Raw genomic sequence first — 22,832 nt, 5'->3', positions numbered from 1 at the left:
TGTGGTTTAGAGAGGATCTGAGTGGGGTAGAGATGTTCCCGACGTTACCGATGCTGCACTAATACACACGTACTGATCCTGCATGCGACTTTACAGATCAAAGCAAATCTAGCCCGGTTATTGCGCCACTATTAACTATCTATTTAGTAGATATAATTAACATAATATATACTACATTTTAAGTTATTATTCGTTTCAATACATTTTTATTCAACGAAAAAATACATTTAAATCATTCCAGCAAGAGAATATTTGCAGGCTGCAATGCCATATTAACCGTCATTAAGTGTTTTAGTACGCCGAGGCTGTTTGAATATAGTCTAAATTACAAGTATTTTATTGAGTGTGAACTGAATTTAATCATTAATAAACTTGCCTATAATTCCTGTTGCCATTGTTTACATTTTAAAACACAAAGCCTGACACTCAGCAGCAAAGCATGAGAACAGGTTGCGGGAAAATGACGCTCTTAGCTCATTTTCATTATGAATTTATTTAACATTTATTACGCCCGAATGTAAGCGTAAAACAAGATGGACCCTGCAAAAAAAAAAAAAAAATAAAGAGAAGAAAGAAAAAAAACGTGAATATCGCGGTGATGCGGTTGCTTGGCATGCCCTGCGGTTGGCTGGTCTATACCGCGATATTTCAAAATTGCGGTTAGCGCGACAGCCCTACTTCTTAATCATGGAGATGCTTGATCTTGGAATACTGTATTCTGTTCTCTTAATGCATTAAGTCACGTTAAGCTTTTTTTTTTTTTAATGATAAGCATTTTAGGGTCTCAAAAAAAAGTTGGTTCTTACAAGTTTAAAAGTGAAACAGGAGAAAAATCCAGCTAAACACAGATGCATGTGGATGCTTTCAGAGTGAATTTGACAGTGTATTCCACACAAATGCAGATTCGTCTCATATGCACACTTTGATGGCGACTTACTGCACTGCTCAAGCCAAGCTCTGAACAAAGCAGCTTTTCATTGTTAATTTGAAGTTAGATACATACAGTTTTTATAAAAAACTCAACACATTAAGTTTAAGGTAAACATTGAGTTCAAGGGTACAAATTTCCTTCCTGCAAACACGTCTTAAGACGTGCAACAGTACTGGGTCATTATTGTCGCATTTTTTCATTTCAAAATTCTCCACACATTCTCTATTGGGGACAGGTCACGACTGCAGGTAGGCCAGTCCAAAACCCATACCCTCTTCTTCTGCAGCCATGCCTTTGTAATGTGTGCAGCATGTGGTTTTGCATTGTCTTGTTGAAAAATGCATGGACATCCCTGGACAAGATGGCGTCTTGAAGGCACCATATGTTGCTCTAAGATCTCAATGTACTTTTCTCCATTAATGCTGCCATCACAGTAGTGTAAATTACCTTTGCCAATGGCACTGACACAGCCCCATACCATGACAGACCCTGGCTTTTGGACTTGTTGCTGATAACAGTCTGGATGGTCCTTTTTGTCTTCAGTCCGGAGCATACAGCGTCCATTTTTTACAAAAAAGACCTAGAATGCTGATTCATCTGACCACAATGCGTGTTTCCACTGTGTTATGGTCCATCCTAGATGGCTCTGAGCCCAGAGAAGTCAATGCCGCTTCTGGACATGGTTAACATAAGGCTTCTTTTTTGCACAGTAAAGTTTTAAGTGGCATTTGTGCATGTAACTCCATATTGTAGTGCTTAACAAAGGTTTGCAAAAGTAATCCCTTGCCCATGTGGTTATATCAGCTATCGTTGAGTGGCAGTTCTTGATGCAGTGCCATCTGAGGGATCGAAGCCATCTGAGGGATTGGCTTTTTTTACACTGAAATTCCTTGAATCATTTAATGATATTATGCACTGTAGATGGAGAAATATGCAAATCCCTTCCAATCTTTCTTTAAGCTACATTGTGTTTAAACCTTTCAATAATTTTCTCACACATTTGTTGACAAACTGGAGATCCTTCTCCTTTCCTGGAGGCTGCTTTTTTACCAAACCATGATTACAATCGCCTGTTGACGCCTGTTTGGAATCACATCAATATTTAGTTTTTTCACCCCATTACTAGCCCTAAATTGTCCTCGTCACAACTTTTTTTGCAATGTGTTGCGGACCTGAAATGCAGGAATGAAGGTATATTAACAAATGAAATGTTGAAACAAATGAAAAGTTGAGCAGAAACATGAAATATCTCAGGTTCGTATTGTCTGCAATCAAATAAAAGTCAAAGTAAATGTAAGGAACACAACGGCTTTATTTTATTTGCATTTTGCATACTGTCCTAACTTTTTCTGATTTGGGGTTGTACTTGCAAAACTGCAATAACTGGTTTCCTCAGTTCCCAAAACAGTAAAAAGTGTCAATAGAACAGCTGATTGAACACTGGTAAACACCCCTCTGTCCCAACTGAGTCTGAGGTCCAGCGCGCTCTGGATCAGGACTACTCGCTCTGGTCCCACTGCTGAAAAACATCCCCACATCATGATGCTGCCACCGCCATTCTTCACTGTAGTGATGGCATTAGTCAGGTGATGAGCGGTGCCTGGTTTCCTCCAGACGTGACGCTTGGTATTTAGGCCAAAAAGTTCAATTTTGGTTTCATCAGACCAGATAATTTTGTTTTTCACGAGAGTCCTTTAGGTGCCTTTTGGCAAACTCCAAGCGGGCTGTCATGTGCCTTTTATTAAGGAGTGGCTTTCGTCTGGCCACTCTACCATAAAGGTGTGATTTGTGGAGTGCTCCCTGGATGGTTGATCTTATGATGTCCACAAGGATATGGTGGAGCTATGTCAGAGTGACTATCAGGTTCCTGCTCACTTCCCTGGCCAAGGCCCGTCTTCCCTCAGTTTGGCCAGGTGGCCAGGTCTAGGAAGATTTTTGGTGGTTCCAAACTTCTTTCATTTACGAATGATGATGGCCACTGTGCTCTTTGGGACCTGTAAAGCTGCAGCAATTTTTCTGTACCCTTCTCCAGATCTTTGCCTTGACACGATCCTGTTTCTGAGGTCTGCAGATAATTCCATGGCTTGGAATTTGCTCTGATATGCACTGTCAACTGTGGGACCTTATATAGGAAGGTTGGCAATCCCCGATCATGCCCCAATCAATTGAATTTACCACAGGTGCATACATGTGTACATATGATATTTTACATTTTGATTTTTAATAAATTAGCACAAATGTCATTTTGTCGGTGTGGGCTATTTTGTGTAGAATTTTGTGATGAAAAATGAGCTCAATCTATTATAGAATGAGTCTGTAATGTAATAAAATGGGGAGAAGGTGAAAGGTGTGTGCAGACTTTCCGGCTTGACTGTATAATAAACCCATATGTTTGATAGAGAAAAGCAACAAGACAAAAAAATTAATAAAATCAAAAACAAGAAACTAAAAGATGTCTAAGGGAAAATGTTTGGAGGTAGACATTGTTGCCAAAGGTTTTGCAACCACATATTACTCACAAATGCCTTTAATGTCCATGCCATGTACTATGGTTTTTATTTTTAATTGACTTAAATTGGACTTATCAGAGATGTTGACTATGGTTTAATCCTTATTGTCTTCTTTTGTAAACGTCCGACTCACGCTTTTAATTAAGAAAGGTCCTGTTTGTAGCTTTGCACAACATTAGCACTGCCCCTAAAAGCCTGTTTGGCACCATCCTTTTCATGCCCTTGCCTGTCTTTGTGGAGAGTCGTTTTTGCTTTCTGCCAGGCTTTAGCTTTGTTAGCTTTGTAACCCTCCGGCATGATTCTGCCTGCATGGCAGAGGCTGGGTTTGAACCCACAACCTTCTAGTTGGTAACCCACAGCTCTGCTCACTAGCCCACTAGGCTACCACTGTCTCATGTAGAATATGCACATGGAGAGATGTTAATACAAGGAAGTTTTGGAGTAGTTTCTTTTTTTCCAGTGCTGTATATATACACAAAACCCATTTCTAGAAAATTTTGAAAAAATATACATTAAATATTTTTTATATAATGCAATAACAACAAGAAGAAACTGTTATTTCGTACTATTTATTACTCCGAGTTCCTTGTGAACTGTTTCTGTTGGCTTGCTGACATATTACATTTGTTTCTGTTGTTTTCTGTAGCCTGTTTTAAGTTTTTTGTTGTTGTTCATAAGAACGATGTTTCAAATTTTAATTTGGCTGATAAATCTGCCTAGCGCCTGAACTTATTTCCTTCTCGAACTTTTCAAATATTATTTAAAAATAAACTACTTAATCTCAGAAGTTTTTTCTGCATTACAACAGAAAAGGTACGTAAAACAAGTGACCAGACATTAGTGGTCAAATGACCAGTGCGCACCGCTTCTAGTGTTAACTGGCAAAATTACAAAAAGAGATTTCACTGACCAACTTACATAATAGCTTTGCGTAATAGAGTTTTAGGTCACAATTCTTCATGCAGCAGTGGACTGTGTTAAGTGACAACAGTTTGCCGAAGTACCCCAAGCCCATACTATATTTACAACAGGAGCATAATGCTCTCATACAATGTTGTGCGTTGGGCTTAAAGGTCATGCACACAGTCATTTTTGGCCTTGCAATTCACCTTCTTATTGTGTAATTTAAAATGGTGAAACACTGTCCAATTTTTTTGTATGCACCATTTTAAATTTCACCTGTCTTAAAAGTTAACTGCTTTGTTAGGGGGTAACGTCATCCACAATATGTAGATATGCTCAAAATGCCTTCTTAGATATACCCATATAAATAATATAAACATATTCCACGTACTAGCTTTGCATTATGTTAAAATCTGTCAATGTTTCCATCAGTTGTTGATTGGACACATATTATTGCAACACTGTACTAGCACTTACTTTATCAAGTCTTTGTAGCAGCTCTGACTTCCATGAAAAGGTAGCTTTACTGTCAATATGTCATTTTGTTCTTGAACTTTATTTGTGGAAATAAATAACATTTGCTAAGAAAAAGTTCCAGTTTTTGTATAAATTGTATATGTGCTAATTAATGAACCATCTCGAATGTTAGCTATCATGGGAGCATGAGTATCCGGAAAGTTAGTTAGCCACACATTCATGCAGCAACCAACAACAGTCAAAGGTGTATTCAGCTTAACTTTGTTATGTTATATTTTTTTTACATTTGTTATATTTTTTTCTTCTAGACCTTCATTAGTGGTCACAGGATGCCCCCGGGGCACTGCTGGCTGGATATTTTAGGTTGCTGGAGTATTCTCAGTCCAGCAGTGATAGTGAGGTGTTTAAAAACTCCATCAGCATTGCTGTGTATTATCCACTCTTACCAGCACAACACACACTAACACACCACCACCATGTCAGTGTCACTGCAGTGCTGAGAATTACCCACCACCCAAATAATACCTACTCTAGTGGCCCTGGGAGAGTCCTGACAATTGGAAAAAAAATTTACATTTTTTTGTTTAGTTATACACACACACACACATAACTAAACAAAAAATTTTTAAAAATTACTTTTAAACACAAGTTGTAAAATGTAATGAACAAAAATGGAAATTTATTGTGAGGAAAAAATTAGGACACCCCCACATTTATTACTACTTAAAATGTCTAAAACATCATCAGCTGCAATGATTAGACCATTGTTAGATGACATTGGAGTTTTATTTAAACCTTAGACATTAGTTTGGTTTGTTCTTGATTGTTGAAGTGAGTGGTATCACCATGGTGAAATCCAAAGAGCTCTCTGAGACCTTCAGAAAGAAGGTTGTAGATTCATATGAGTCTGGGAAGGGATTTAAAAATATCTCAAAACAATTAGAAATCAGCCATTCCACTGTCTGGAAAATAATTTACAAGTGGAGAACATTTAAAACAACTGCCAACATGGCCAGGTCAGGTCGTCCTTGCATGTTTAGCCCAAGAGCAGACAGCAAGATACGTGAAGAAGTCTCCAATAATCCTACAATGTCATCACGGGACCTACAGGTAGCTCTTGCCACATTTGATAGCAAGGTACATGCATCTACCATCAGAAAGAGACTGCACAAGTTTGATTTTCATGGGAGGTGTACAAGGAGGAAACCCTTGCTGTTAAAAAAACATCAGGGCAGGACTAAGTTTGCCAGAGAACTCCTAGACAAAGACCAGGACTTCTGGAACAATGTGCTTTGGACAGATGAATCCAAAGTTAAATTATTTGGGCACTGTAACAGAAGACATGTTTGGTGCAAACCAAACACAGCATTTGAGCACAAAAACCTCATACCAACTGTGAAGCATGGAGGTGGAAATGTCATGGTTTCAGCACAAAAACCTCATACCAACTGTGAAGCATGGAGGTGGAAATGTCATGGTTTTTGGCTTTGCAGCAGCAGGGCCTGGCAAGCTCTCCATTATAGAATCCACGATGTATTTTTCACTGTATCAGAGGGTGCTTAAGGAAGATGTAAGACCATCTGTCCAAAAACTGAAGCTAAAGCGGAGGTGGACCATGCAACATGACAAAGACCCAAAACATTCCAGTAAATCCACCAAGGAATGGCTTAATCGGGTTAAGAACTGTCCAACGCAGGGGTTTTCAACCTTTGGACATGCGCCCCCCTTTGTGTGCCAACCGCGAACTTGCTAACTGGCAAAAATGGCTTCAATTTGCTAGGGAGCATAAAGATTGGACTCTGGAGCAATGGAAGAAGGTCATGTGGTCTGATGAGTCCAGATTTACCCTGTTCCAGAGTGATGGGTGCATCAGGGTAAGAAGAGAGATGGCTGAAGTGATGCACCCATCATGCCTAGTGCCTACCATACAAGCCTGTGGGGGCAGTGCTATGATCTGGTGTTGCTGCAGTTGGTCAGGTTCAGCATTGTTATGTGCCCAAAGAATGAGGTCAGCTGACTACCTGAATATACTGAACGAACAGTTTATTCGTTTATTCCATTAATTACTTTTTTCTTCCCTGATGGCACGGGCATATTCCAAGATGTCAATGCCAGGATTCATCGGGCTCAAATTGTGAAAGAGTGGATCAGGGAGCATGAGACATCATTTTCACACATGGATTGGCCACCACAGAGTCCAGACCTGAACCTCATTGAGAATCTTTGGGATGTGCTGGAGAAGACTTTGCGCAGTGGTCCAAATCTCTCATCATCAATACAAGATCTTGGGGAAAAATTAATGCAACTCTGGACAGAAATAAATGTTGTGACTTTGCAGAAGCTTGTGGAAACGATGCCACAGCGAATGCGTGCCGTAATCAAAGCTAAAGGCAGTCCAACGAAATATTAGTGTGTGTGACCTTTTTTTTGGCCAGGCAGTGTTTGTGTGTGTATATATATACAGTGTATCACAAAAGTGAGTACACCTCTCACATTTTTGCAGATATTTAAGTATATCTTTTCATGGGACAACACTGACAAAATGACACTTTGACACAATGAAAAGTAGTCTGTGTGCAGCTTATATAACAGTGTAAATTTATTCTTCTCTCAAAATAACTCAATATACAGCCATTAATGTCTAAACCACCGGCAACAAAAGTGAGTACACCCCTTAGTGAAAGTTCCTGAAGTGTCAATATTTTGTGTGGCCACCATTATTTCCCAGAACTGCCTTAACTCTCCTGGGCATGGAGTTTACCAGAGCTTCACAGGTTGCCACTGGAATGCTTTTCCACTCCTCCATGACGACATCACGGAGCCGGCGGATATTCGAGACTTTGCGTTCCTCCACCTTCCGCTTGAGGATGCCCCAAAGATGTTCTATTGGGTTTAGGTCTGGAAACATGCTTGGCCAGTCCATCACCTTTACCCTCAGCCTCTTCAATAAAGCAGTGGTCGTCTTAGAGGTGTGTTTGGGGTCATTATCATGCTGGAACACTGCCCTGCGACCCAGTTTCCGGAGGGAGGGGATCATGCTCTTCTCAGTATTTCACAGTACATATTGGAGTTCATGTGTCCCTCAATGAAATGTAACTCCCCAACACCTGCTGCACTCATGCAGCCCCAGACCATGGCATTCCCACCACCATGCTTGACTGTAGGCATGACACACTTATCTTTGTACTCCTCACCTGATTGCCGCCACACATGCTTGAGACCATCTGAACCAAACAAATTAATCTTGGTCTCATCAGACCATAGGACATGGTTCCAGTAATCCATGTCCTTTGTTGACATGTCTTCAGCAAACTGTTTGCGAACTTTCTTGTGTAGAGACTTCAGAAGAGGCTTCCTTCTGGGGTGACAGCCATGCAGACCAATTTGATGTAGTGTGCGGCGTATGGTCTGAGCACTGACAGGCTGACCCCCCACCTTTTCAATCTCTGCAGCAATGCTGACAGCACTCCTGCGCCTGTCTTTCAAAGACAGCAGCTGGATGTGACGCTGAGCACGTGCACTCAGCTTCTTTGGACGACCAACACGAGGTCTGTTCTGAGTGGACCCTGCTCTTTTAAAACGCTGGATGATCTTGGCCACTGTGCTGCAGCTCAGTTTCAGGGTGTTGGCAATCTTCTTGTAGCCTTGGCCATCTTCATGTAGCGCAACATTTCGTCTTTTAAGATCCTCAGAGAGTTCTTTGCCATGAGGTGCCATGTTGGAACTTTCAGTGACCAGTATGAGAGAGTGTGAGAGCTGTACTACTAAATTGAACACACCTGCTCCCTATGCACACCTGAGACCTAGTAACACTAACAAATCACATGACATTTTGGAGGGAAAATGACAAGCAGTGCTCAATTTGGACATTTAGGGGTGTAGTCTCTTAGGGGTGTACTCACTTTTGTTGCCGATGGTTTAGACATTAATGGCTGTATTTTGAGTTATTTTGAGGGAAGAATAAATTTACACTGTTATATAAGCTGCACACAGACTACTTTTCATTGTGTCAAAGTGTCATTTTGTCAGTGTTGTCCCATGAAAAGATATACTTAAATATCTGCAGAAATGTGAGGGGTGTACTCACTTTTGTGATACACTGTATATATAACTCAACACACAGCCATTAATGTCTAAATGGCTGGCAACATAAGTGAGTACACCCTACAGTGAACATGTCCAAATTGTGCCCAAAGTGTCAATATTTTGTGTGACCACCATTATTATCCAGCACTACCTTAACCCTCCTGGGCATGGAATTTACCAGAGCTGCACAGGTTGCTACTGGAATCCTCTTCCACTCCTCCATGATGGCATCACGGAGCTGGTGGATGTTAGACACCTTGAACTCCTCCACCTTCCACTTGAGGATGCGCCACAGGTGCTCAATTGGGTTTAGTCCATCACCTTTACCTTCAGCTTCCTCAGCAAGGCAGTTGTCATCTTGGAGGGTGTGTTTGGGGTCGTTATCCTGTTGGAAAACTGCCATCAGTTTTTGAAGGGAGGGGATCATGCTCTGTTTCAGAATGTCACAGTACATGTTGGAATTCATGTTTCCCTCAATGAATTGCAGCTCCCCAGTGCCAGCAACACTCATGCAGCCCAAAACCATGATGCTACCACCACCATGCTTGACTGTAGGCAAGATACAGTTGTCTTGGTACCTCTCACCAGGGCGCCGCCACACATGCTGGACACCATCTGAGCCAAACAAGTTTATCTTGGTCTCGTCAGACCACAGGGCATTCCAGTAATCCATGTTCTTGGACTGCTTGTCTTCAGCAAACTGTTTGCGGGCTTTCTTGTGCGTCAGCTTCCTTCTGGGATGACGACCATGCAGACCGAGTTGATGCAGTGTGCGGCGTATGGTCTGAGCACTGACAGGCGGACCTCCCACGTCTTCAACCTCTGCAGCAATGCTGGCAGCACTCATGTGTCTATTTTTTAAAGCCAACCTCTGGATATGACGCCGAACACGTGGACTCAACTTCTTTGGTCGACCCTGGCGAAGCCTGTTCCGAGTGGAACCTGTCCTGGAAAACCGCTGTATGACCTTGGCCACCATGCTGTAGCTCAGTTTCAGGGTGTTAGCAATCTTCTTATAGCCCAGGCCATCTTTGTGGAGAGCAACAATTCTATTTCTCACATCCTCAGAGAGTTCTTTGCCATGAGGTGCCATGTTGAATATCCAGTGGCCAGTATGAGAGAATTGTACCCAAAACACCAAATTTAACAGCCCTGCTCCCCATTTACACCTGGGACCTTGACACATGACACCAGGGAGGGACAACGACACATTTGGGCACAATTTGGACATGTTCACTGTGGGGTGTACTCACTTATGTTGCCAGCTATTTAGACATTAATGGCTGTGTGTTGAGTTATTTTCAGAAGACAGTAAATCTACACTGCTATACAAGCTGTACACTGACTACTCTAAGTTATATCCAAGTTTCATGTCTATAGTGTTGTCCCATGAAAAGATATAATGAAATATTTGCAGAAATGTGAGGGGTGTACTCACTTTTGTGATACACTGTATATATATATATTTATATTAGGGCTGTCGTTTAATGCGTTAATTAACGCGATTAATGCGTTAAATTTTTAATCGCGATAAAAAAAATTAATCAAGATTAACATTTTTTATCTAACTATTTTTATTTGGCTGTTTGTGCCACATACATATGTGTCTTTGTGGTAATTAACTGCATTTCAGATGAATTGGGATGTAAAGCGCATGAACTGTCCAATGAAAAAGTACTTTTAAGCGGGTTTCACTTTTTTTACGTGTTGATGAAAAGATGATTGAAATCACGCAAGCTTTGTAACGAGTATCTCCATTGGCTGCTAGATCTGTCCATCAAAACCGCTTAGCTCCGTCTCCTCCCCTCAGGTACAGAAACAGAAGACAGAAGTGAAACTGCGTGATGTTTCATCTCTACAGTTTATTCAGGTTATTCTATCACATGGTTATATACATGATTTATATTTGTGATGTTTGTAGTTTTTTAAAAACACATTTGTATCTGATATTTATATGGACTAAGCGTTTACATGGACTGTTTTAATTAACACTTTTTTATAGCTACAGTCAATAACTTATAGATAATGTCTGGTAACTTGACTGTTTCAGGTATTTATAGGTGTTTAAATGGTCATTTAGAACAGTATTTCCCAGTATTGTTTCTGCACAAACACAGTATTAAAAGGTTTTCTTAATAGAGCTATGAAATAATCATATCTGTGTTTCGATGCTGTACTGATGCCTTATATTGGATCAAAACATTATGATTGGTGCACCTGTTTTCAGTGTCATGGTTATAAACAGGATAAGATCCTCACTTTTGTCAGAGAATGTGCTTTCTAAAATGAATTTAGATTTAATAATTTTATCATATTTTATGAATGTTTTATTGGTAAACACATTCTCGCAATAACAATGTGCATAACTGTTCAAATTTTGCTAAATTATTAGTTTGCGATTAATTGAAATTACGGTTGTTAATTCGAAATGTATAAACTTAGGGCTGTCACACGATTAAAATTTTAATCGAGATTAATCGAGATAAAAAAATTTTATCGTGTGACAGCCCTAATATATATATATATATATATATATATATATATATATATATGTATATATATATATATATATATATATATATATATATATATATATATATATATATATATTTATATATATTTATATATATTTATATATACATACATATGACTGTGTGTGTGTGTGTATGTGTATGTGTATGTACAGTGGGGCCAAAAAGTATTTAGTCAGCCACTGATTGTGCAAGTTCTCCTACTTAGAAAGATGAGAGAGGTCTGTAATTTTCATCATAGGTACACTTCAACTATGAGAGACAAAATGAGAAAAAAAATCCAGGAAGTCACATTGTAGGATTTTTAAAGAATTTATTTGTAAATTATGGTGGAAAATAAGTATTTGGTCACCCACAAACAAACAAGATTTCTGGCTCTCACAGACCTGTAACTTCTTCTTTAAGAAGCTCTTCTGTCCTCCACTCGTTACCTGTATTAATGGCACATGTTTGACCTCGTTAACTGTATAAAAGACACCTGTCCACAGCCTCAAACAGTCAGACTCCAATTTCAACCATGGCCAAGACCAAAGAGCTGTCGAAAGACACCAGGAAGAAAATTGTAGACCTGCACCAGGCTGGGAAGAGTGAATCTACAATAGGCAAGCAGGCTGGTGTGAATAAATCAACTGTGGGAGCAATTGTAAGAAAATGGAAGACATACAAGACCATTGATAATCTCCCTCGATCTGGGGCCCCACGCAAGATCTCATCCCGTGGTGTCAAAATGATCATGAGAACGGTGAGCAAAAATCCCAGAACTACACGGAGGGACCTGATGAATGACCTGCAGAGAGCTGGGACCAAAGTAACAAAGGCTACCATCAGTAACACACTACGCCGAGAGGGACTCAAATCCTGCAGTGCCAGGCGTGTCCCCCTGCTTAAGCCAGTACATGTCCAGGCCCGTCTGAAGTTTGCCAGAGAGCATATGGAGGATCCAGAAGAGGATTGGGAGAATATCATGTGGTCACATGAAACCAAAATGGAACTTTTTGGTAAAAACTCAACTCGTCGTGTTTGGAGGAAGAAGAATGCTGAGTTGCATCCCAAGAACACCATACATACTGTGAAGCATGGGGGTGGAAACATCATGCTTTGGGGCTGTTTTTCTGCAAAGCGGACAGGACGACTGATCCGTGTTAAGGGAAGAATGAACGGGGCCATGTATCGTGAGATTTTAAGCCAAAACCTCCTTCCATCAGTGAGAGCATTGAAGATGGAACGTGGCAGGGTCTTCCAGCATGACAATGATCCCAAACACACCGCTCGGGCAACGAAGGAGTGGCTCCGTAAAAAGCATTTCAAGGTCCTGGAGTGGCCTAGCCAGTCTCCAGACCTCAACCCCATAGAAATTTTGTGTAGGGAGTTGAACGTCCGTGTTGCCCAGCGACAGCCCCAAAACATCACTGCTTTAGAGGAGATCTGCATGGAGGAATGGGCCAAAATACCAGCTACAGTGTGTGCAAACCTGGTGAAGACTTAGAGGAAACGTTTGACCTCTGTCATTGCCAACAAAGATTATGTTACAAAGTTTTGAGTTGAACTTTTGTTATTGACCAAATACTTATTTTTCACCATAATTTACAAATAAATTCTTTAAAAATCCTACAATGTGATTTCCTGGATTTTTTTTTCTCATTTTGTCTCTCATAGTTGAAGTGTAGCTATGATGAAAATTACAGACCTCTCTCATCTTTCTAAGTAGGAGAACTTGCACAGTCAGTGGCTGACTAAATACTTTTTGGCCCCACTGTATATATACAGGGTGGGCCATTTATATGGATACACTTAAATAAAATGGGAATGGTTGGTGATATTAACTTCCTGTTTGTGGCACATTAGTATATGGAAGGGGGAAAACTTTTCAAGATGGGTGGTGACCATGGTGGCCATTTTGAAGTCGGCCATTTTGGATCGAACTTTAGTTTTTTCAATGGGAAGAGGGTCATGTGACACATCAAACTTATTGAGAATTTCACAAGAAAAACAATGGTGTTCTTGGTTTTAACGTAACTTTATTCTTTCATGAGTTATTTTCAAGCTTCTCTTTGTTTACAGCCATTGACATGTCGCAGAGGTTAACACGTGAGGAGCGGATAGAAATTGTGTTGATGTCTGGTGAACGCAGTACCCGGGTCATTGCAGCAGATTTCAATGCAAGACACCCTACGAGACCACCCATCTCCCATGCTACAGTTAGCAAACTGCTTGCCAAGTTTCGTGAAACTGGTTCAGTGTTGGATTTGCCAAAATGTGGACGCATGAAAACTGTCACTAATGAAGAAACATCAGTGGCTGTCCTAGCTTCATTCAGCAAGAGCCTACAGCGTAGCACTCGCCGCATGTCACTGGAGAGTGGCATCAGTCGAACATCCCTTCGGCGGATATTAGCTACTCACAAATGGCACCCTTACAAACTCCAGCTGCTGCAGCATCTCAACGAGGATGACCCAGATCGGCGCACTGAATTTGCAGAATGGGCAAAACAAAAATTGGAACAGGACCCTCAGTTTACACAGAACATTTTGTTCAGTGATGAGGCAAACTTTTATGTGAATGGTGAAGTTAACAAACAAAACCACCGCTATTGGTCTGACACTAACCCACATTGGATAGATCCCTCCAAGACTGTTGGAACACAAAAATTTATGGTATGGTGTGGTATATGGGGTACAAAGATAGTGGGGCCATTCTTCATCAATGGAAACCTCAAGGCCACTGGATATTTGAAATTGCTACATGATGATGTGTTTCCCTCTTTATGCACTGAAGCTGGCACGTTCCCTGAGTTTTTCCAGCAAGATGGTGCACCACCACATTATGGGTGTCAGGTCCGAGCATTCCTAGATGAACAGTTTCCTGGAAAGTGGATTGGTCGTCGTGGGCCAGTTGAATGGCCCCCAAGGTCTCCCGATCTGACCCCCTTAGACTTTTATCTTTGGGGTCATCTGAAGGCAATTGTCTATGCTGTGAAGATACGAGATGTGCAGCACCTGAAACTACGGATACTGGAAGCCTGTGCTAGCATTTCTTCTGCGGTGTTGCTATCAGTGTGTGAAGAGTGGGAGAAGAGGGTTGCATTGACAATCCAACACAATGGGCAGCACTTTGAACACATTTTATAAGTGGTCAGAAACTTGTAAATAACTCATGAAAGAATAAAGTTACGTTAAAACCAAGCACCATTGTTTTTCTTGTGAAATTCTCAATAAGTTTGATGTCACATGACCCTCTTCCCATTGAAAAAACTAAAGTTGGATCCAAAATGGCCGACTTCAAAATGGCCGCCATGGTCACCACCCATCTTGAAAAGTTTTCCCCCTCCCATATACTAATGTGCCACAAACAGGAAGTTAATATCACCAACCATTCCCATTTTATTTAGGTGTATTCATATAAATAACCCACCCTGTATATATACACATTACCTAAAATATTGAGATATACAGTGGGGAAAATAAGTATTTGATCCCCTGCTGATTTTGTAAGTTTACCCCCTTACAAAGACTTGAACAGTCTATAATTTTTATGGAAGGCTTATTTTTAACAGAGAGAGACAGAATATCAACAAAAAATCCAGAAAAAAAAACATTAAATAAATGTTATAAATTAACTTGTATTTAATTAAGGGAAATAAGTATTTGATCCCCTACCAACCAGCAAGAATTCTGACCCCCACAGACCGGTTATGTGCCCATGAGGCACACAAATTAGTCCTGTCCCTGTATAAAAGACACCCGTCACAGAATCAGTTTCTTCCATTCAAATCTCTCGACGACCATGGGCAAGACCAAAGAGCTATCAAAGGACATCAGGGACAAGATTGTAGACCTGCACAAGGCTGGAATGGGCTACAAGACCATCAGCAAGAAGCTTGGTGAGACCGCTGCTGGCACGATAATTCGAAATTGGAAGAAATACAAGATAACAGTCAATCGCCCTCGCTCTGGAGCTCCATGCAAGGTGAGGTCAGCCCAGAATTACACGGGAGGAGCTTGTCAATGATCTCAAGGGAGCTGGGAGCACAGTCACCAAGAAAACCATTAGTAACACACTTCGCCGTAATGGATTGAGATCCTGCAGTGCCCGCAAAGTCCCTCTGCTCAAGAAGGCTCATGTACAGGCCCATCTGAAGTTTGCCAATGAACACCTGAAGGATTCAGAGAAAGCTTGGGAGAATGTGATATGGTCAGATGAGACAAAAATTGAGCTCTTTGGCATCAACTCCACTCGCCGTGTTTTGAGGCAGAGAAATGCCCAGTGGGGATGGTGTTCTTGGGGTCATGTCCAGCATTTCTCTGCTCCCAGCTCCCTTGAGATCATTGACAAGCTCCTCCTGTGTAATTCTGGACTGACCTCACCTTTCTCAGAATCATTCTTACGCCACGAGGTGAGATCTTGCATGGAGCTCCAGAGCGAGTGTGATTGACTGTGATCTTGTATTTCTTCCATTTTCGAATGATCGCGCCAACAGTGGTCTCTTTCTCACCAAGCTTCTTGCTGATGGTCTTGTAGTCCATTCCAGCCTTGTGCAGGTCTACAATCTTGTCCCTGATGTCCTTTGATCGGTCTTGCCCATGGTGGTTGAGAGATTTGAATGGAAGAAACTGATTCTGTGACAGGTGTCTTTTATACAGGGACAGGACTAATTTGTGTGCCTCATGGGCACATAACCGGTCTGTGGCGGTCAGAATTCTTGCTGGTTGGTAGGGGATCAAATACTTATTTCCCTTAATTAAATACAAATTAATTTATAACCTTTATTTAATGGTTTTTTTTCTGGATTTTTTGTTGATATTCTTTCTCTCTCTGTTAAAATAAACCTTCCATAAAAATTATAGACTGTTCAAGTCTTTGTAAGGGGGTAAACTTACAAAATCATCAGGGGATCAAATACTTATTTTTCCTACTGTATGTCGTATATAGTCGTTCAGCAAAAAAATATCTTATATATCTTATCAATATTTTTTTGGATCCATATCGCCCAGCCCTAATATATATATATATGTACAGTGGTGTTAAAAAAATAGCAGTCCAACACCATTAACCTGATAAATCATTGTTTTTAGTAGAAAAAAATATTTCTACATTGCAAATAATTCACTTGAAAGTGTAGTAGAGTAATGAAAACAAAACAAACCCAACAATTAGGACATGTATGCCGCTCATTCTGAGTAATCGAAGCATTAATTGAAAGGGGGTTGTTCAAAATAATAGCAGTGAGGAGTTCATTTGGTGAAGTAATTCATTCTGCAGAAGAACGGGTGTCAATTTTGGCCCTTATTTAATGTAGGAGGGTGGCAAATGTTGCACAGGTTGGTCATAGCCCATTTCCTTTTGAAATACTGGGTAAAATGGGTTGTTCCAGACATTGTTCTGATGAACAGCGTACTTTGATTAAAAAGTTGATTGTAGAGGGAAAAAACATACAGAGAAGTGCAGCAAATTATTGGCTGCTCAGCTAAAATGATCTCAAATGCCTTAAAGTGACAACCAAAACCTGAAAGACGCGGAAGGAAGCGTGGAACTACTGTTCAAATGAATTGAAGAATAGCCAAAATAGCAAAGGCTCAGCCAGTGATCACCTCCAGAAAGATCAAGGAACATCTGGAGTTACCAGTGAGTACAGAAGATGATTAAGTGAAGCCAATTTACCAGCAAGAACTCCTTGCAAGGTCCCATTGTTAAGAAAAAGACGTGTCTTGAATGGGTTAAAATTTGCCAAGAAACACATTGACTGGCCTAAAGAGAAATGGCTCAACATTTTGTGGACTGGTGAAATCAAAATTGTTGTTTTTGGGTCTAGTGGCCATAGACAGTATGTCGGACGATTCCCGAGCACTGAATTCAAGCCACAGTACACTGTGAAGACAGTAAAGCATGGTGGTACAAAATTATGATATGGGGATTTTTTTCATACCATGGTGTTACGCCTACTTATCGCATACGAGGGATCATGGATCAGTTTAAATTAGGGCTGTCGAAGTTAACGCGATAATAACGCATTAACGCGACCTCAATTTAACGCGATTAAAAAAAATAGTGCCGTTAACGCAGATTCTAGTTCATGTTGACACTTGACTGGTAGAACAAACATTTTAATGTCGGACTTGCCACCGTTTTTCATTTGCGGTTTGTTAACATAATGTAACCGATCGTGGTAGTGATGCACTTGCTTAATAAAGAAATAAATACACGCTATATTCACAAGTTGTCGGGAGCAGAACACTTTATTACACTTAATTAACTTCTTCTTCTGTACCGAATACCGGAAAGCTGAGTCAAGCACGTTAGTTCATGAACTATGGAAGCCCCAAAGGGTCAAAACACACTCACTTCGTGTAGAAACGTCCATCAAACCATTGTCACGATACAACCACAGAAAAGTCTGTTACAATAACTACGCCTTATCCCATCTAAAGCACCGCTGATCTACAGTGTTTGCTGATGGAGAAATTCTAACCTACAATCTGACATTTACTGCCTAATATGTGAGTGAATAAATCTCCCTTACAGTTTTCTCTTGTCCCAGCAGTTTTTAACATCAGTACATTTAGCATAAAATGTGTTCACCATTTTAATTGTAACATTTCACTTAAAAATCCTTGTTTTCTATAACATTTACACAGATTTTTTTTTTATGCGATTAATCGCGATTAACTATATGAAATTCTGAGATTAATCGCGATTAAAAAATTTAATCGTTTGACAGCCCTAGTTTAAATATGTTAGAATACTTGAGGAGATCATGTTGCCCTGTGTTGAAGAAGAAATGTCCCTAAAATGGGTGTTTCAACATGACAATGACCCAAAACATCCTGGTTACAGACTAACAAGGTTGAGGTAATAGAGTGGCCAGCCCAATCCCCTGACTTCAATCCCATAGAGAACTTATGGACTGATATCTGAAACGTGTTTCCAAAATTGCAGAAGAACTGTGGAATGTAGTCTTATCATCCTGGACTGGAATACCTGTTTAGAGATGCCAGAAGTTGGTCGACTCCATGCAACACAGATCTCGGAAACAATTGTTATGCCACTAAATATTAGTTCAGTAATTTAAAGTAAAGTGAAACCTCAAACATTTTTTCCAGTTTATAGATACATTTCTTGAGTTTTTAAAGAAAAATGCTGGCACTGCTATTTTTTTGAACAGCCTAATATAAATTTTTCTTAACTTTCTGTAAAAGATTAACACAAACTGGCAAAATTTTGTTAATGTTTTGAATTAGAATTGAAATATATGTACAGTGTATCACAAAAGTGAGTACACCCCTCACATTTCTGCAGATATTTAAGTATATCTTTTCATGGGACAACACTGACAAAATGACACTTTGACACAATGAAAAGTAGTCTGTGTGCAGCTTATATAACAGTGTAAATTTATTCTTCCCTCAAAATAACTCAATATACAGCCATTAATGTCTAAACCACCAGCAACAAAAGTGAGTACACCCCTAAGAGACTACACCCCTAAATGTCCAAATTGAGCACTGCTTGTCATTTTCCCTCCAAAATGTCATGTGACTCGTTAGTGTTACTAGGTCTCAGGTGTGCATAGGGAGCAGGTGTGTTCAATTTAGTAGTACAGCTCTCATACTCTCTCATACTGGTCACTGAAAGTTCCAACATGGCACCTCATGGCAAATAACTCTCTGAGGATCTTAAAAGATGAATTGTTGTGCTACATGAAGATGGCCAAGGCTACATGAAGATGGCCAAGGCTACAAGAAGATTGCCAACACCCTGAAACTGAGCTGCAGCACAGTGGCCAAGATCATCCAGCGTTTTAAAAGAGCAGGGTCCACTCAGAACAGACCTCGCGTTGGTCGTCCAAAGAAGCTGAGTGCACGTGCTCAGCGTCACATCCAACTGCTGTCTTTGAAAGATAGGCGCAGGAGTGCTGTCAGCATTGCTGCAGAGATTGAAAAGGTGGGGGGTCAGCCTGTCAGTGCTCAGACCATACGCCGCACACTACATCAAATTGGTCTGCATGGCTGTCACTTCAGAAGGAAGCCTCTTCTGAAGCCTCTACACAAGAAAGCCCGCAAACAGTTTGCGGAAGACATGTCAACAAAGGACATGGATTACTGGAACCATGTCCTATGGTCTGATGAGACCAAGATTAATTTGTTTGGTTCAGATGGTCTCAAGCATGTGTGGCGGCAATCAGGTGAGGAGTACAAAGATAAGTGTGTCATGCCTACAGTCAAGCATGGTGGTGGGAATGCCATGGTCTGGGGCTGCATGAGTGCAGCAGGTGTTGGGGAGTTACATTTCATTGAGGGACACATGAACTCCAATATGTACTGTGAAATACTGAAGCAGAGCATGATCCCCTTCCTCCGGAAACTGGGTCGCAGGGCAGTGTTCCAGGGCAATTTACACTGTTATATAAGCTGCACACAGACTACTTTTCATTGTGTCAAAGTGTCATTTTGTCAGTGTTGTCCCATGAAAAGATATACTTAAATATCTGCAGAAATGTGAGGGGTGTACTCACTTTTGTGATACACTGTATATATACAGTGTATCACAAAAGTGAGTACACCCCTCACATTTCTGCAAATATTTTATTATATCTTTTCTTGGGACAACACTATAGAAATAAAACTTGGATATAACTTGGAGTAGTCAGTGTACAACTTGTATAGCAGTGTAGATTTACTGTCTTCTGAAAATAACTCAACACACAGCCATTAATGTCTAAATGGCTGGCAACATAAGTGAGTACACCCCACAGTGAACATGTCCAAATTGTGCCCAAAGTGTCAATATTTTGTGTGACCACCATTATTATCCAGCACTGCCTTAACCCTCCTGGGCATGGAATTCACCAGAGCTGCACAGGTTGCTACTGGAATCCTCTTCCACTCCTCCATGATGACATTACGGAGCTGGTGGATGTTAGACACCTTGAACTTCTCCACCTTCCACTTGAGGATGCGCCACAGGTGCTTAATTGGGTTTAGTCCATCACCTTTACCTTCAGCTTCCTCAGCAAGGCAGTTGTCATCTTGGAGGTTGTGTTTGGGGTTGTTATCCTGTTGGAAAACTGCCATGAGGCCCAGTTTTCGAAGGGAGGGGATCATGCTCTGTTTCAGAATGTCACAGTACATGTTGGAATTCATGTTTCCCTCAATGAACTGCAGCTCCCCAGTGCCAGCAACACTCATGCAGCCCAAGACCAAGATGCTACAACCACCATGCTTAACTGTAGGCAAGATACAGTTGTCTTGGTACTTCTCACCAGGGCGCCGCCACACATGCTGGACACCATCTGAGCCAAACAAGTTTATCTTGGTCTCGTCAGACCACAGGGCATTCCAGTAATCCATGTTCTTGGACTGCTTATTTTCAGCAAACTGTTTGCAGGCTTTCTTGTGCGTCAGCTTCCTTCTGTGAGGACGACCATGCAGACCGAGTTGATGCAGTGTGCGGCGTATGGTCTGAGCACTGACAGGCTGACCTCCCACGTCTTCAACCTCTGCAGCAATGCTGGCAGCACTCATGTGTCTATTTTTTAAAGCCAACCTCTGGATATGATGCCGAACACGTGGACTCAACTTCTTTGGTCGACCCTGGCGAAGCCTGTTCCGAGTGGAACCTGTCCTGGAAAACCGCTGTATGACCTTGGCCACCATGCTGTAGCTCAGTTTCAGGGTGTTAGCAATCTTCTTATAGCCTAGGCCATCTTTGTGGAGAGCAACAATTCTATTTCTCACATCCTCAGAGAGTTCTTTGCCATGAGGTGCCATGTTGAATATCCAGTAGCCAGTATGAGAGAATTTTACCCAAAACACCAAATTTAACAGCCCTGCTCCACATTTACACCTGGGACCTTGACACATGACACCAGGGAGGGACAACGACACATTTGGGCACAATTTGGACATGTTCACTGTGGGTTGTACTCACTTATGTTGCCAGCTATTTAGACATTAATAGCTGTGTGTTGAGTTATTTTCAGGAGACAGTAAATCCACACTGCTATACAAGCTGTACACTGACTACTCTAAGTTATATCCAAGTTTCATGTCTATAGTGTTGTCCCATGAAAAGATATAATGAAATATTTGCAGAAATGTGAGGGGTGTACTCACTTTTGTGATACACTGTATATATATCTTGATACACTGAGCAGCCATAACAATAAAACCACCTCCTTGTTTCTGCACTCACTGTCCATTTTATCAACTCCACTCACCATTTAGAAGCACTTTGTAGTTCTACAATTACTGACTGTAGTCCATCTGTTTTTCTGCAAGCTTTGTTAGCCTCCTTTCATGCTGTTCTTCAATAGTCTGGACCACCACAGAGCAGGTATTATTTAGATGGTGGATGATTCTCAGCACTGCAGTGACATTGACATGGTGGTGATGTGTTAGTGTGTGTTGTGCTGGTAAGAGTGGATCTGACACAGCAGCGCTGCTGGAGTTTTTAAATACCGTGTCCACTCACTGTCCATTCTAGGGATGTAACGATGCACTACAAGACAGTTAAAAATCGGTGCACATGTATGGTGTCAAAATAGGGCCAAAAGTATTGAGAACTAAAAAGCTGATTTTGAAAACCTAAAGACCAGATTTTGAGTTCATTTTGTATTTTACATTTATGAATAGTCTTTTTTTCGCTTTTGGCTGCGCTGTTTCTCAGTCACGTTTCTCTCGGTCTCGCTTTCAGTATAAAAAGTTTCTCGCTTCGCGCTTTTTTCTGCACTGCTCTCAGTTACGCTTCTCAGTTTTTCTCTCGAGTCAAAATTTTTCTCAAGTCAGACTTTTGGCCCCATTTGACGGGTGGGCGGGATCTTGTCACTCATTGGCTGCTGGAAACAAACCTGCCAGAACACTTTTTTGACGGGTGGGCAGGACCTTGTCACTCATTGGCTGCTGGAGATAGGCATCGCTCACCGAGTACCTCTTACAGACATCCTTCGTCTCCTTAATCCGGCAGCCTGAAATAGTTCCAGCTCCTCTTAAGGAGATTGAATGTTGTTTGATTTTTCATTTAGCAAGCAGAAGTCAGGAAAGGGTTTTTACAACTTTGTGATCTTGCAAACTTTAGAGGCAACTGCACTCTAAAAATGCTGGGCTGAAAACAACCCAACCTGGGTTATTTGGCAACCCAGTGCTGTAAATATCGGACAGAACACACGCTGGGTTATTTAAACCCAACTTGTTTTGTTATGTAATGTAATCATTAGGGCTGGACGATATGGCTAAAATTTATATCACGATATAACTCCTAATTTCGGTCGATACGATATAATTCCGATATCGATATGAATAATACAAATGTCAGAAAAACTGCCACCAAAATTGGATGGCTGTACCTGCGAACCTCTTTTCTGGTTTCTGGCAAGAAATACAAGCTGAATACACCACTGAA

The 22,832-nt window shown here is 40.9% G+C and overlaps 1 protein-coding gene across 2 annotated transcripts in view; it reads left to right on the top strand.

Moving 5' to 3' along the window:
- tsnax (translin-associated factor X) overlaps positions 1–22,832 on the top strand; it is a 120,634-nt gene that overhangs the window by 6,068 nt on the left and 91,734 nt on the right. The gene's annotated exons all lie outside the window — the stretch shown is intronic.

The sequence above is a fragment of the Trichomycterus rosablanca genome, chromosome 5, assembly GCF_030014385.1.
Source record: "Trichomycterus rosablanca isolate fTriRos1 chromosome 5, fTriRos1.hap1, whole genome shotgun sequence".
In the NCBI taxonomy this organism is placed as follows: Eukaryota; Metazoa; Chordata; class Actinopteri; order Siluriformes; family Trichomycteridae; genus Trichomycterus; species Trichomycterus rosablanca.
The sequence above is the reverse complement of the archived record's forward strand: the minus strand, read 5'-3'. Positions and strand labels throughout refer to the sequence as shown.